General features: G+C 43.5%; 1 protein-coding gene across 4 annotated transcripts in view; it reads left to right on the forward strand.

The window, feature by feature from the left end:
* stk3 (serine/threonine kinase 3 (STE20 homolog, yeast)) overlaps nucleotides 1-16,376 on the forward strand; it is a 425,519-nt gene that overhangs the window by 358,412 nt on the left and 50,731 nt on the right. The window lies entirely within an intron of this gene.

Genomic DNA, 16,376 nt, shown 5'->3' on the forward strand with positions numbered 1-16,376 from the left:
TTTGTAACTTGTGTTATCCTTACAAATCCGTATATATCTATAAAGGTATCATGTGGTTAAAGGAGTATCGTAATATAGTTCATCTTTTCTTGTTTAATCAATGTTTTATTATTTTGTTAAAAGTTCATCAGCTGACCCCTGTGACTCTGTTCAGGAGCCACTCTCCACGTATCTAAACAAAAATTAAAAGTTAGGATCTATCAAGCCGGGTTCCACCCTGGGATCAGGCTTGTCCAGTAGTAACATCAGGTGGATCATAATATTGGGTTCTACCAGAAACAGATCCGAGGCTTCAGACCCCATTATAGCATTGGTCCAAACATGGACAGAAAAGAGATGATTTCCCAGAGTGAAGAGCCCCAGTAAAATTGAAGTCAGCAGGAATCAGGGGGAAAATTCTCCATTGGTTGGTGTCTGCACAAAGGAATATGGTTGTGGTTGTTGGAGGTCAATCACCTCAGCTCCAGGACATTGGAGCTCCAAGGCCCAATCATCTTCAGCTGCTTTATTAATGAACTCCCCTCCATCATAAGGTCAGAAATGGAGATATTTGATTATGATTGCACAATGATCATTTCTATTTGCAATTCCTCAGACAATTAAGCAGTCTGTGCCTATGTGCAGCAAGACCTGGAAACATTCAGGTTTGGGCTGATAAGTGGCAAGTAATATTTGAGCCTCACAAGTGCCAGGAAATGACCATCCCCATCAAGAGAGAATATACCACTGCCCTCACTTGACATTCAACAGCATTACCATAGTCAAATTCCCCACCATCCAATGGTGTCCCTGGGGAAACCATTTACGGAAACATAACTAGACCAGCCATATTAATACTATGGTCACAAGAGCAGGTCAGAGGCTGGGTATTCTGCAGTAAATGACTCGCCTTTTGATCCCCACCCCCAGACTTTGCTTCACCCACAAGGCACAAATCAGGACTGTGACAGAATACTCTCCTCTTGCTTGAAAGAGTGTAGCTTCAACAACACTCAAGAAACTCAACAACATTGAGGACAAAGAATCCTGGTGGATTGGTACCCCACCTACCTCCATTGACACTGACTCCCTCCACCACCAGTGCACAGTTCAGAAGTGTGTACCATCTCTAAGGTGCACTGTAACAGCTCACCAAGCCTCCCTTAGAACTTTCCAAACCCAACCTCTACCACCTAGAAGGACAAGGGCTGCAAATGCTTGGGAACATCACCATCTGCAAGTTCTTTTCCAAGTCACACGCCATCCTGACTTGCAATATCCTGGAACTCCCTCCCTAACAGCACAGAGAATAAGGGCACTCGCCGCTGACCATGAAATAAATCTCACTGAGCGATCAAGCGATCTCTGGTGAGAATGTCATTTCTATCGCAGTGCAGTGATACTGATTGCAGCATTCTTTACTGGGAATTCCCAGTGTGGAACTGGAGTGATTCATCAGGCTGTCCAAGCAGGAAACAAAAAGCATTAAAATAAAGTCACTTCTAAAAGTTTTTATATGGAGCAAATTAAAGATTGGGATATACACACGAGTGAAGGTAAAATATTCTGAGAACTTTTTTTAATAAAAACTTTAATACGTTAAAAATTAGCTTAAATAATCTAAGAATTGTCCAACGGCATTCCATGGTTATTAAATTATATTTTCAGGGCCAGTATGTTGGTCAAAATGTATTAAACACATTGCCATTAAAAACTCAGTTACTCCTGATTGAACAAAGTGCAGCTTTTTATAGGGCTTCTTAAGAGTGATGTGGAAGTGCTAAAGTTGAAATTCTCAGTGGTTTCAGTCATTGCCGGCACTGGGGGTTGGTGGTCCACACCGCAGCCTGTGTCGGAGCCCTGAGGGACGAACTGCAAATCTGGACCTCTCTTAATCTGTGCATGCCCGACAACCTGAAATCACAGTCTGTTGCAGAGGGATAATGATGGCGAATGCTGCCAATACACTGCCCCTGCAAACCTGCCATCAACACTGTCCCCCACGCCTCATCAAAATCTGGCCCATGGTGTTTGCGTCACTGTATACTTCACATTGTTTCTCACTGCCTATGGCAATGGCCCTCCCCAACCCTTGGATCTGGTTGTCTTTATATATCTATATCCAGTAGGTGCAAATTTCTAGTTGTAAAATTTTTCTCAGGTAATTTAATACTTTTTTTTATTAATTCATGGGATGTGGGCATGTCGCTGGCAAGGCCAGCATTTGTTGCCCATCCCTAATTGCCTTTGGGAAAGTACTGGCGAGCTGCCTTCTTGAACCGCTGCAGTCTGTGGTGTAGGTACACCCACAGTGCTGTTAGGGAGGGAGTTCCAGGATTTTGTCCCAGCGATGGTGAAGGAACGGTGATATATTTCCAAGTCAGGATGGTGAGCGAGTTGGAGGGGAACTTCAGCAGGTGGGTGTTCCCATCTATGTGTTGCCCTTCTTCTAGATGGTAGTGGTCGTGGGTTTGGAAAGTGCTGTCGAAGGAGCCTTGGTGAATTCCTGCAGTGCATCTTGCAGATGGTACATACTGCTGCTACTCTGCGATGATCGTGGGGGAAGTGAATGTTTGTGAATGTGGTGCCAATCAAGCGGGCTGCTTTGTCCTGGATGGTGTCAAGCTTCTTGAGTGTCGTGGGAGTTGCACTCATCCTGTCAAGTAGGGAGTATTCCATCACACTCCTGGCTTATGCCTTGTAGATGATCGACAGGCTTTGGGGAGTCAGGAGGTGAGTTACTCATTGTATGATTCCTAGCCTCTGACCTGCTCTTGTAGCCACAGTATTTATATGGCTAGTCCAGTTCAGTTTCTGGCCAATGGTAACCCCCAGAATGTTGATAGTGGGGGATTCAATGATGGTAATGCCATTGAAGATCAAGGAATGATGGTTGGATTTTCTCTTGTTGGAGATGGTCATTTCCTGACATTTGTGTGGCGCGAATGTTACTTGCCACTTGTCAGCCAAAGCCTGGATATTGTCCAGGTCTTGCTGCATTTAGACATGGACTGCTTCAGTATCTGAGGAGTCGCGAATGGTGCTGAACATTGTGCAATCATCAGTGAACATCCCTACTTCTGACCTTAATTTGGATGGAAAGTCCTTGATGAAGCAACTGAAGGTGGTTGAGCCGAGGACACTACCCTGAGGAACTCCTGCAGTGATGCCCTGGAGCTGAGCTGACTGACCTCCAATAACCACAAACATCTTCCTTTGTGCCAGGTTTGACTCCAACCAGTGGAGAGTTTCCCCCTGATTCCCATTGACTCCAGTTTTGCTAGGGCTCCTTGATGCCACACTCAGTCAAATGCTGCCTTGATGTCAAGGGCAGTCACTCTCACTACCCTGAGAAAATTCTAGTCAATGGTAACTTTCAGGATGTTGATAGTGGGGGATTCAGTAATGTTAATGCTATTGAACGTCAAGGGGTGATGGTTAGATTCTCTCTTGTTGAAGACGGTCATTGCCTGGCACTTGTGTGCCACGAATGTTACTTGTCACCTCAAGCCTGGATGTTGTCCCCAGGTTTTGCTGCATTTGGACATGGACTGCTTCAGCATCTGAGGAGTCACAATTGGTGCTGAACATTGTGTAACCATTGTGCAACTCCAACCATCTTCCTTTGTGCTAGGTATCACATCCATTTCAAAATATATTTCAGTCTAGAGGAAAATGAAGTACTTAAGTTATAAAAGAATTTGCTCTCCAGTAATTAATCTGAACATGTCCCTTTTTTTTCCTGACTGAGTCAGCTATGTAGTTCATTCCTAATAAAGATTGAATATTGTTAATGTTACTACTTTGCTGCTTCAGAAGCTTCATTAGAAGGTGAAGCAGATTTTCCAATTATCTGTTAACTGGTTTTCTGATCTACTACCTACTCTGTTGGTAGTGTGACCGAAACAAGATTTTTACTCTTTATTAAGTAGGGGGAAAATAGTCATTTTTTTATGTTAAGAAACTTTGCAACAACCTACTGAAAGCTGACTGTGTGAGGGAACAGACTGATCAACAATAGTTCTCAGAGGATAAAGCTATAGAGATAGAGTGGAGCAAAACCATGGAAGGATTTGAACACAAGGATAAGAATCTTGAATTTGAGGCTTAATGAAGTTTAGGATAAAGGTAGTAGAGTTTTGAATGAGCTGAAGTTTATAGTGGGTGGACAATTGTGGGCTGGCCAGGAGAGCTTTTGAATATTTGAGTCTGAATGGTAACAAAAGCAGAGATTAGGCTTTCAGAAACAGATGCATTGAGACAGGGGTGGAGACCATTAATATTATAGAGGTGGAACTTTTTATGATGGAGAGGCTATAGGACTGGATGCTCAGCTCAGGGTCAAATAGGAAACCAAGGTTGCCAACAGTCTTGTTTAGCCTAAGAGATGGTCATTGCCTGGCACTTGTGTGGCACGAATGTTACTTGCCATTTGTCAGCCCAAGCCTGGATAATGTCCAGGTCTTGCTGCATTTGGACACGGACTGCTTCAGTAACTGAGGAGTTGCGAATGGTACTGAACATTTTGCAAACATCAGCTAACGTCCCCACTTCTGACCTTATGATGGAAGGAAGGTCATTGGGTTGAGGACATTACCCTGAGGAATTCCTGCAGTGATATCCTGGAGCTGAGCTGACTGATCTCCAAAACCACAACCATCTTCCTTTGTGCTAGGTATGACTCCAACCAGCGGAGAGTTTCCCCCCTGATTCCCATTGACTCCAGTTTTGCTAGAGCTCCTTGATGCCACACTTGGTCAAGTGCGGCCTTGATGTCAAGGGCAGTCACTCTCACCTCACCTTGGGAGTTCTGCTCTTTTGACAATGTTTGAACCAAGGCTGAAATGAGGTCAGAAGCTGAGTGGTCCTGGCGGAACCCAAACTGGGCGTCAGTGAGTGGGTTATTGCTAAGCAAGTGCCGCTTGATAGCAATGTTGGTGACTTCTTCCAGACCTCTCTTCCACTCGAGATTAGAGTGATGGGCGGTAATTGGCCTCGTTGGATTTGTCCTGCATTTTGTGTACAGGATATACCTGGGTAATTTTCCACATAGCTGGGCAGCTGCCAGTGTTGTAGCTGTACTTGAACAGCTTGGCTACGGGCATGGCAAGTTTGGAGCACAAGTACTGTTGCGGGAATATTGTCAGGGCCCATAAGCCTTTGCACTATACAGTGCCTTTAGCCGTTTCTTGATATCACATGGAATGAATCGAATTGGCTGAAGACTGGCATCTGTGATGCCTGGGACCTTCGGAAGAGGCCAACATGGATCATCCACTCGGCACTTCTGGCTGAAGATTGTAGCAAATGCTTCAGCCTTATCTTTTGCACTGATGTGCTGGGCTCTCCCATCATTGAGGATGGGGATATTTGTGGAGCCTCCTCCTCCAGTAAGTTGTTTAATTGTCCACCTCCATTCATGACTGGATGTGGAAGGACTGCAGAACTTAGGTCTGACCTGGTGGTTGTGGGATCGCTTAGCTCTGTTTATCACTTGCTGCTTATGCTGTTTGGCACGCAAGTAGTCCTGTGTTATAGCTTCACCGGGTTGACATCTCATTTTTAGATATGCCTGGTGCTGCACTTGGCATGCCCTCCTGCACTCTTCATTGAACCAGGGTTGATCTTCAGGCTTGATGGTCTAGTGGGGGATATGCCAAGCAATGAGGATACAGATTGTGTCCAAGCAGAGTTTGCTGCTGCTGATGGCCCACAGCACCTCATGGATGGCCGGTACTGAGATGCTAGATCTGTTCGAAATCTATCCCATTTAGCATGGCGGTAGTGCCACACAACACGATGGAGGGTACCCTCAATGTGAAGGCGGGACTTGGTCTTCACAGTGACTGTGCAGTGGTCACTCCTACTGATACTGTCACAGACAGATGCATCTGCGGCAGGCAGATTGGTGAGGATGAGGTCAAGTATGTTCTTCCCTCTTGTTGGTTCCCTCACTACCTGCTGCAGACCCAGTCTAGCAGCTATGTCCTTTAGCACTCGACCAGCTCGGTCGTCAGTAGTGGTGCTACTGAGTCACTCTTAGTGATGGACATTGAAGTCCCCCACCCAGAGTACATTCGGCACCCTCGCAACCCACAGTGCTTCCTCCAAGTGGTGCTCAACTTGGAGGAGAATTGATTCGTCAGCTGAGGGGGGTGAGGGTGGGTGGGCGGTACACGGTAATCAGCAGGAGGTTTCCTTGCCTATGTTTAACCTGATGCCATGAGACTTGATGGGCTCTGGAGTCAATTTTGAGGACTCCCAGGGCAACTCCCTCCCGACTGTGTACCACTGTCCTGCCACCATCCTGGGATGGTGGTGGTGGCACCTGGGACATTATCTCTAAGTATGATTCCGTGAGGATAGCTTGACTACGTCAGGATGATTATGTTGCTTGACTAGTTGTGAGACAGCTCTCCCCAATAGCCCCCAGATGTTAGTAAGCTGAGTTTGCAGTTGTCTTTTCCAGTGCCTTGGTCAATGCTGGGTGGTCCGTCTGGTTTCATTGCTTTTTGTGACTTTGTAGCTATTAGATACAACTGAATGGCTTGCTAGGCCATTTGAGGGGGCATTGAAGAGTCAACCACATTGCTGTGGGTCTGGAGTCACATGTAGGCCAGACCAGGTATGGACAGCAGATTTTCTTCCCTAAAGACCATTAGTGAGCCAGATGGACTTTTGCAACAATTAACAGTGATTTCACAGACATCATTAGACTTTTAATTCCAGATTTTTTTATTGGATTCAAATTCCACCATTTGCCAAGGTGGGATTCAAACCCAGGTCCCCAGAGTATTCCCTGGGTTTCTAGATTACCGGTCTACTGACGATACCACCTAGCCACCGCCTCCCCGTTTAGGATCAAACAGACCAATAGAATAAGATACTTAATTTAACCTAAATGTAAATTTGAAACTGTTCTTCAGGAATATTTTGTCACTCAAAAGATAATAATCATTTGTAATCCTCTGCCAGAAAATGTAGTAGAATCAAAGACATCAGGGACATTCAAGATGCTTGAAATGAATCAAAATTCTGGAGAAGGAGCATAATGGTGCAAATGATTTTTTTTTAATTGCTTAATGTTTGTTATATTCTTATGTTATATCCTAAGTGCAGAGATGCTGCGGTGGTGTTTGGCATGTCTGCAAAAAAGATTGAAGTGCCACATTGACTCCCAGTCCCACAATGTCTTCAGTTTAAATTCTACACCATTGTCTTCAAATCCCACCATTACTGTGCTCCTCCCTGTTTTAGTTAGTTCAAGTTTCCTGAGATTTCTGCATTTCTCACTCTTTTAAGTCCCATCATTAGCAGCTGGACCTTCAACTGTTTAGGCCCTAAGCCACATAAGATATACGGCACTGAAACAAGCCATTTGACCCCACCGTTCCATGTCTGTGTTGTGCTCCACTCAAACTCCCTAAACTTCTCCGTCTCTCTACCTCTCTTTCAGGGCACTCCTTAATATCCAACTCTGACCAGCTTTGTCAGTTCTCCTAATAATTCCTTTGGCTCTATGTCAATTTTATCTGATTACAATCCTGTGAAGCGCTTTAGGATGTTTTTCTATGTCAAGGGCTCTATAAATACACACAAGTTATTGTTGTAGGTCCCATGAGCTGACACCTGAGTTCTATCACTTTTAGGATATAATGTGCATTATAGTTACTTCAATAGAATCTTCACTCAGCTAGTTACAATGCATAATCAAATACATAGTGGCAAGGTAAAGATAGAAAGATAAATTTCATAGAAAAGAAAAGCAATGTGACAAAGAGGGTGCAAAACATTAACTGCCGTATTACAGTTAAGAGTGATTCAAGTTTCTCTGTGTTCTCTTATACTATCAAGTGAAATATTGCACTGCCAGTTTGAGATGAACGCACTTCTGTGGAACAAAGAGTATACAGTAAACAGCTTATTTGTATTTGAATTGAAAGGCTGCAACACTTCTGACAAATCCAATTTGAAGGACAAGTGAGGTTGATCCCTGTTTATCAGCAATGGCCATATCATAGTTACAGGAGGGATTCAGTTGATACCAGTCATTCCTCAATAATGCCCACATAATAGCACCTTCAATATACTAGACCACCATGTATATTCTTCTCAGCTTGATAAATCAACTAGTACTTATTTTTAATCCTGTAACCAGAAAGAAATAATCCACCCTAAACAAAAATGTTTAATTTTTTGTCCCAGTTAAGATCCGCACTAATCTGATCTAATACCAATCATCTCCATTGTCAGCCATCTATGCTACTTTAGTGTATGCCTTCCATTTGGATCTCTATTAGCCTTACCAGTCTGCACTTGGTGTGGAGAACAATTCGGTCTTAAATGTGGCATGCCATATTTTCTGGAATTAAATATGACCCACATAACCTAGCTCATTTGAAGTAAACATCAAGATGCCCTTTAAATGCAATTAAGGTCCCTGTGAATCTATGATATAAAAATGATCACACAAGCCAATATAGACAACTAATAAAAATTAATCAAGCGGTCCAAAAAACTGATGTCCATGCCCTGATATCCAGGGCAACTTTTGGCATGGTTTGTTCTGAATGAAAATTTTATATACATAAAGATCACGGTAGCAGCAAAGTTCAAGTAGTCTGTCCATTTTCGTTATCTTTCCTAAGACATGACATCTAAGTTAGAAGGTCCATGCCTCATGGTCCGCACCCACTGCAGAATTTAAATCTCCCAGTAGGTAAAAATGTTTTAACTGAGCAGTTTCAGGCCCCTGGAACTGCTGGTCTTTTATCTCTGTAGTGAAGCACAGAACCTAACTCATGAGGTTAACTGTTTGAATTGAGAGGCAAATAGAGCAACATGTTCTGAATCATTTGTGGGAGTTTCTATCATCAAGAGCAGCAATTTCCTTATAGCGAAGCCTCGACACTGCCCATGAAGTTTCGGATAAAGGTATTAGAGTTTTGAATAGCGGAGCAGGCGCGAGAGGCTGAGTGGCCTACTCTTGCTCAGTGTTCGTATGTCCTCTGAACTCTTCCATGTTAGGTATACGTGTAATGTTTTTCTTTCAGTGATCCACTCTTGAATGCCATGTTGATCACAGCTGCCTTGCGCATGTTTTTGACCAGCTGCAAGTTGGCTGTCAATCCTGTGCAAATGGCCCAGACTTTTCCAACTTGCCAATTGAAAATTGGCATCTTCTTTCATTTGGTTTCTTTGTCTGGTGCAATGGATTCCATCCACTTGCTGAGTAGAGACTCTAAGCTCCAACCACCCATTAAAGTAAGTGGACCATGACAGGTCAGACCTTACTAATCAGGGGCTGCCAGACATGAGTAGGCAGTAACTGACCAGTGGGATATGATGGCCCCGCCCACCATAGTACCTGTTCTGTACACCAATCAATTTGGACTTAGCACTCATAACTGCCATCTTCCATATTGTGTTAATGCTTTGCAGCAAAACTGAAGTGTCCTTTCCAGGACAAAATTAATGGTGACCCAGGCTGCCCAAATGTCAGAGTCCCCTCAACTTCCCCAGTTGTGTCATACGGAATGCAGAGCACTATGATTGGCACTGCCTTGATTGCAGGAGTTTTCAGGAAGGTGGCATATTAGACATCAGTCTGCTTTTGGGCCCCACTCCAGATATTTTGTCAATGTTTCCTCCCCTAGCCTTCAACTCTCCCGAGGTGCCTATAAGGCAGTGGAGCTATTCACCTATAGCTGGGAGTTTGGTTCATGAGCACTAGGACGTGTCCCCATGCTGGTGGGCCTGTGCACTGCATGTCTAGGGCCCAGTATTGGGTGCAAAGGATCAAATGTGGAAAGATTTGGTATATCAAAGAGTACAGACAAAGTAAGAAAGGAAAATAGTAATATGGGAAATGAGGGTCAGAGCTGGCAGGAAGGGACAGAGAGAAAAAAAAACCTCAATACACCAACAGTCAAGACTAGCTGTTACGAAGGTAATAAAAAGACAAAACTGAAGGTTCTGTATCTGAATACGTGTAGCATTCATAACAAAGTAAACAAACTGATAGCACAGATTGAAGTAAATAGAAACGTGGCTGCAGGGTGATGAGAATTGGCTCCTGAATGTTGAGAGATATGTGACTTTCAAGAAGAATAGGAAGCTAGGGTAAGGTGGATGGGTAGCACTGTTAATCAAGGATGGCATTAGTGTAGTAGTTAGAAATGTCCTTGGTCCAGGAGATCAGGATGTAGAATCAGTTTGGGTGAAGGTGAGGAATAGTTGAGAAAATAAGTCACTAGTGGAAGTGGACTACAGGCCCACTAACAGTAACCACAATGTAGGACAAAGTATACAAGAAGAAATATTGGGTGCTTGTAATAATGAACTTCAGTAATCCTGGGTGACTTTAATCTACATATAAACTAAAAAAATCAGATTGGCAGTAGTAGCCTGGATGAAGAGTTCATAGAATGCTTTTGAGATAGTTTCTTACAGCAGCACGTTCTGGAGCCAACCAGAGAGCAGGTTATATTAGGCTTGGGATTGTGTAATGTGACAGGATTACTTAATGACCTCAGAGTAAAGGCACCGCTAGGTAGCAGCAGCCACAATATGATTGAATTTTATAAGCAGTTTGAAAGTGCTAAGAGTGGGTCTAAGACTAATATTTTAAACTTAAATAAGGGCAACTATGAGTGCATGAAAGTTGAGCAAGCTGAAGTGAACTCGGATACTAGGCTATGGGCTAGATCAATAGAGAAGCAGTGTCAGACATTTAAGGGAATAGTTCGGAACACTTAGAATAAGTATATTCCTACTATAAAGAAAAATTCTAAAGGGGGGACTCACCATCTATAGTTAACTAAAAAGTTAAGGAAAGCATCAAACTTAAGGAAAAAGCATATAACTGCACAAAGATGAGTGGCAGGTCAGATGATTGGTCAGAATATAAAGAATGGCAGAGAATGAATAAAAGTTTAATCAGGAGAAAGAAATTAGAGTATGAGAGGAAACTACCTAGAAATGTAAAAACAGATAGCAAGATTTTCTACAGGTTTTTAAAAAGAGGGAGCATCGACTGAAGATTTGTGGGTAGAGCTTAGGAATAAAAAAGGGGCAGCCACATTGTTAGGTTTATTATAGATCCCCAGATAGTCAGCAGGAAATTGAGGAGCAAATATGCGCAGAATTTGTGGAGGTGTATAAAAACAATAACAATAGGGTAATTATAGTAAGTGATTTCAACTTTCCCAACATTAATTGGGAGAGACATAGTGTTAAGGGCTTGGATGGAGTGGATTTCTTGAAATGTGTACAGGAGAACTTTTTAGGTCAATGTGTAGAGGGTCCAGCAAGGTGCTGGACCTAATTCTGGGGAATGAAGCCGGACAGGTGGCGGTGGTGGGGGAAGCATTTTAATGACGGCAACCACAACATGGTACAACTTAAGCTTGTTATGGACAAAGAAATAGACAAGTTGCAAAAATGTTTTGGATTGGGAGAGAGCGGATTTTAGTAAAATAAGGCAGGATCTGGCCAAGGTAGTCTGGGAACAACTACTTGTGGGGAAATCCACAGAGGAGCAGTTGGAGGGGGGGGGGGTGGGGCGGCATTCAAAAAGGAAATGGTGAGGTTACAGGCTCAACATGTTCCCTCTAGGGTGATAGGAAGGAGAAACAAGCCCAGAGAACCACGGATGACCAGAGATATTCAGGTTATGATGAAAAGGAAAAGAGAGGCTTTTAGCAGGTACAAGGGGAACAAATCAGCGGAGGCATTAGCGGAGTACAAAAAGTGCAGGGTGGAGCCTAAGAAAGCAACTAGGAGAGCAAAGAGCGGACATGAGAAAGCTCTGTCTGGTAAAAGTAGGGAAAATCCCAAGATATTCTATAAGTATATCAATGGGAAGAGGATAACCAGGGAAAGAGTAGGGTCCATAAGGGACCAAGGGGGCAATCTATGGGTGGAGCCAGAGGACATCAGTAGAGTGTTGAACGAATACTTCACATCCATCTTCACCCAAGAGAATGAGGATGACGGTATCGATCTCGGGAAGAGAGACTGCGAGGTTCTTGAGCAAATTGTTATAGGGAGTGACAAGGTATTGGAGGTGTTGGCAGACTTAAAAGTGGATAAATATGCAGGTCTGGATGATTTGTGTCCCAGACTGCTGAGGGAGGCAAGGGAGGAGATCGCAGGGGCTCTGACGCAAATTTTTAATTCTTCTCTGGCCATGAGGGAGGTGCCAAAGGACTGGAGAACAGCTAATGTGGTTCCGCTATTTAAGAAGGGTCGTAGCAATAAGCCAGGGAACTACAGACCAGTGAGTCTCATGTCAGTGGTAGGGAAACTATTGGAGAAAATTCTGAAGGAGAGAATCTATCTCCACTTGGAGAGGCAAGGTTTGATCAGAGATTGTCAGCATGGCTTTGTCAGAGGGAGGTCATGCCTAACAAATTTGATTGAATTTTTTGAGGAGTTGACCAGGTGTATAGATGAGAGTAGTGCAGTTGATGTAGTTTTTATGGATTTCAGCAAAGCCTTTGACAAGGTCCCACATGGGAGACTTATAAAGAAGGCAAATGCACATGGGATACAGGGTAATTTGATAAGGTGGATTCAAAATTGGCTTAGTTGTAGGAGACAGAGGGTGATGACAGAAGGATGCTTTAGTGACTGGAAGCCCGCGTCCAATGGCATACCACAGGGATCTGTGCTGGGTCCCCTATTATTTGTCATTTATATAAACGAGATAGATGACTATGTGGGGGGTAGGATTAGTAAATTTGTGGATGACACAAAGATTAGCCAGGTGGTTAACAGTGAGGTTGAGTGTCTTGGACTATGAGAAGATATGGACGGGATGGTCAAATGGGCAGATAAGTGGCAGATGGAATTTAACCCTGAAAAGTGTGAGGTAATACACTTTGGAAGGAGTAATTTGACAAGGAAGTATTCAATGAATGGCATGACACTAGGAAGTTCTGAGGAACAAAGGGACCTTGGCATGTGTGTCCATAGATCTCTGAAGGCAGAGGGGCATGTTAGTGGGGTGGTGAAAAAGGCATATGAGACACTTTATCAATCGAGGCATAGATTACAAAAGTGGGGAGGTCATGTTGGAGTTGTATAGAACCTTGGTGAGGCCACAGCTGGAGTACTGTGTGCAGTTCTGGTCGCCTCATTATAGGAAGGATGTGATTGCGTTGGAAGGGGTGCAGAGGGGATTCACCAGGATGTTGCCTGGGATGAAACATTTAAGTTATGAAGAGAGGTTGATAGACTTGGGTTATTTTTGTTGGAGCAGGGAAGACTGAGGGGTGACCTGATCAAGGTGTACAAGATTATGAAGGGCATGGACAGGGTGGATAAAACAAAGAACAAAGAAAAGTACAGCACAGGAACAGGCCTTTCGGCCATCCAAGCCTGTGACAATCATATTGCATGTCAAACTAAAACATTTTGCACTTCCGGGGTCCGTATCCCTCTACTCCCATCCTACTCATGTATTTGACAAGCTGCCTCTTAAACACCACTTTCGTACCTGCTTCCACCACCTCCTCTGGCAGCGAATTCCAGACACTCACTGCCCTCAGCGTAAAAAAACTTGCCCCACACATCTCCTCTATAGTTTTCTCCTCTCACCTTAAATCTATGTCCCCTAGTAATTGACTCTTCCACCCTGGGAAAAAGCTTCTGACTATCTACTCTGTCCATGCCACTCATAATTTTGTAAACTTCTATCAAGTCGCCCTCAATCTCCGTCGCTATAGTGAGAACAATCCAAGTTTCTCCAACCTCTCCTCTTAGCCAATAACCTCCAGACCAGGCAGCATCCTGGTAAACCACCTCTGCACCCTCTCCAACGCCTCCTTCTGGTAATGTGGTGACCAGAACTGCTTGCAATATTCCAAGTGTAGCCTAACCAAGGTTCTGTACAGCTGCAGCATGACTTCCCAGCTTTTATACTCAGTACCCCTGCCAATGAAGGCAAGCATGCCATGCCTTCCTGACTACCTTATCCACCTGCATTGTCACTTTCAGTGACCTTTGGACCTGTACACCCAGATCCCTCTGCCCGTCGATGCACTTAAGGGTTCTGTCATTTACTGTGTAATTCCTACCTGTATTAGACCTTCCAAAATGCATTACCTCGCATTTGTCCGGAGTAAACTCCATCTGCCATTTCTCCGTCCAAGTCTCCAACCAGTCTATATCCCATTGTATCCTTTGACAGTCCTCTTCACTATCTGCAACTCCTCCAACCTTAGTGTTGTCTGCAAACTTACTAATTAGCCCAGTTACATTTTCCTCCAAATCATTTACGTATACTACAAACAGCAAAGGTCCCAGCAATAATCCCTGCGGAACACCACTAGTCACAGCTCTCCATTCAGAAAAGCACCCTTCCACTGCCAACCTCTGTCTTCTATGACCAAGCCAGTTCTGTATCCATCTTGCCAGATCCCGTGTGACTTCACCTTCTGTACCAGTCTGCCATGAGGGACCTTGTCAAAGGCCTTACTGAAATCCACGTAGATAACATCCACTACCCTTCCATCGTCAATCATCTTCGTCACTTGCTCGAAAAACTCGATCAAGTGAGTGAGACACGACCCCCCCCTTCACAAAACCATGCTGCCTCTCACTAATATGTCAATTTGCTTCCAAATGGTAGTAAATCCTGTCACGAAGAATCTCTTTCAATAATTCCCCTACAACTAACGTAAGGTTCACCGGCCTGTAATTTCCTGGATTATCCCTGATACCCTTCTTAAACAATGGAGTAGCTGTTGCCCTTAGTTGAAGGGTCAGTCACGAGGGGACACAAGTTCAAGGTGTGGGGCAGGAGGTTTAGAGGGGATGTGAGGAAAAACATTTTTACCCAGAGGGTGGTGACGGTCTGGAATGCGCTGCCTGGGAGGTTGGTGGAGGCAGGTTGCCTCACATCCTTTAAAAAAGTACCTGGATGAGCACTTGGCATGTCATAACATTCAAGGCTATGGGCCAAGTGCTAGTAAATGGGATTAGGTAGTTAGGTCAGGTGTTTCTCACGTGTCAATGCAGACTCGATGGGCTGAAGGGCCTCTTCTGCACTGTGTGATTCTGAGCAAACTGATGGAGCTGTGGGCTGACAAGTTTTTAGGTCCTGATGGACTTTTTCCTGGGGTCTTATAAGAGGTTTCTAATGAGGTAGTAGGTGTGTTGGTGTTAGTTTTCTAAAATTCACTAGATTCCGGAAAGGTTATCATAACAATAAAATTGTTATGACGCAGCAGATGATGTGTGCTAGGTGGATCAAATGTGCAAGGGAAACTTGATCATGCGGTCACAATGATTTTGCAATTTGTATTTTATTTCGAGATACATGCCCTGAATTCAGTAGTAATAAGTCCACCAAGTTTCGACAATTTTTTTTTTACAAAACTAAATTAAACATTTATTCACTAAAGAAAAGATTTCAAGCACATACATAGGTCTACAAATTATTACTATAATAACTCCTGAAACCCCTAATTAATCCACCTTCCAGTTACACCCCCTGTTAAGGCAAGAGTAAACAAAAAAAATAGTCTTTAAATAGATTCCCGCCAGTTAACACAATACCCTGGACATTAAAATTCAAAATGGCTTTTCCCAACTTTGGTTTCTGTAGACAGCAGCGTTAATGCACAATTACTGGAGGCTTTTCACACTTCTGATAGATCTTACAATGCCTGCCTCTCTGACACGTAACCTCTTCTCCTTTATATGTGTGTCTCCCTTTTAATGCAAATTCCTGTTGTTCCCATATATCTTTGGAACTTTACTTTTCTCATAATATAAATCTCTTCATGGTGCTCGTATTACCGACAGTCTTTGGGAAAAATAAACACACTGCTTGGCCTAGCTTCTCTGGCTAGATGTAACATCCTACCATCTCTTTGAAATTCAAACTACCCTGATTTATCTACAAATGTGAATTTTCCTCACCTAACATTCTAAAACTTCAGCCATGATTATGTATTTAGCATTTCAAACCTAGCTTCTTTTCATGAATCAAAGCCTGCAGACCAGCTGTCTCCAATTCAATTAAATCCCCCCACCCCACACACACACACACACACACACACACACACACACACACAATCCAAACCCCACTGTTAACCTACTTTTACAATAAATCACAATAATATTATGAGAATTATTATATTTGCGTGACATAAATATAACCCCTCTTTTCAAGAAGGGAGGCAGAAAACAGGAAACTATAGGCCGCTTAGCTTGACGTCTGTCATGGAGACGGTGTTCGAATTGATCATTAAAGAGGCTTTAGCTGGACACTTCGAGAAACTCAAGGTAATAGGGAAGAGTCAGCATGGTTTTGTTAAAGAATTATGAGAGTTCTTTGAAGGAGTAACATGCACTGCTGATGAATGGGAGCCTTTAAACGCACTGTA

Source organism: Carcharodon carcharias, chromosome 6 (assembly GCF_017639515.1).
Source record: "Carcharodon carcharias isolate sCarCar2 chromosome 6, sCarCar2.pri, whole genome shotgun sequence".
In the NCBI taxonomy this organism is placed as follows: domain Eukaryota; kingdom Metazoa; phylum Chordata; class Chondrichthyes; order Lamniformes; family Lamnidae; genus Carcharodon; species Carcharodon carcharias.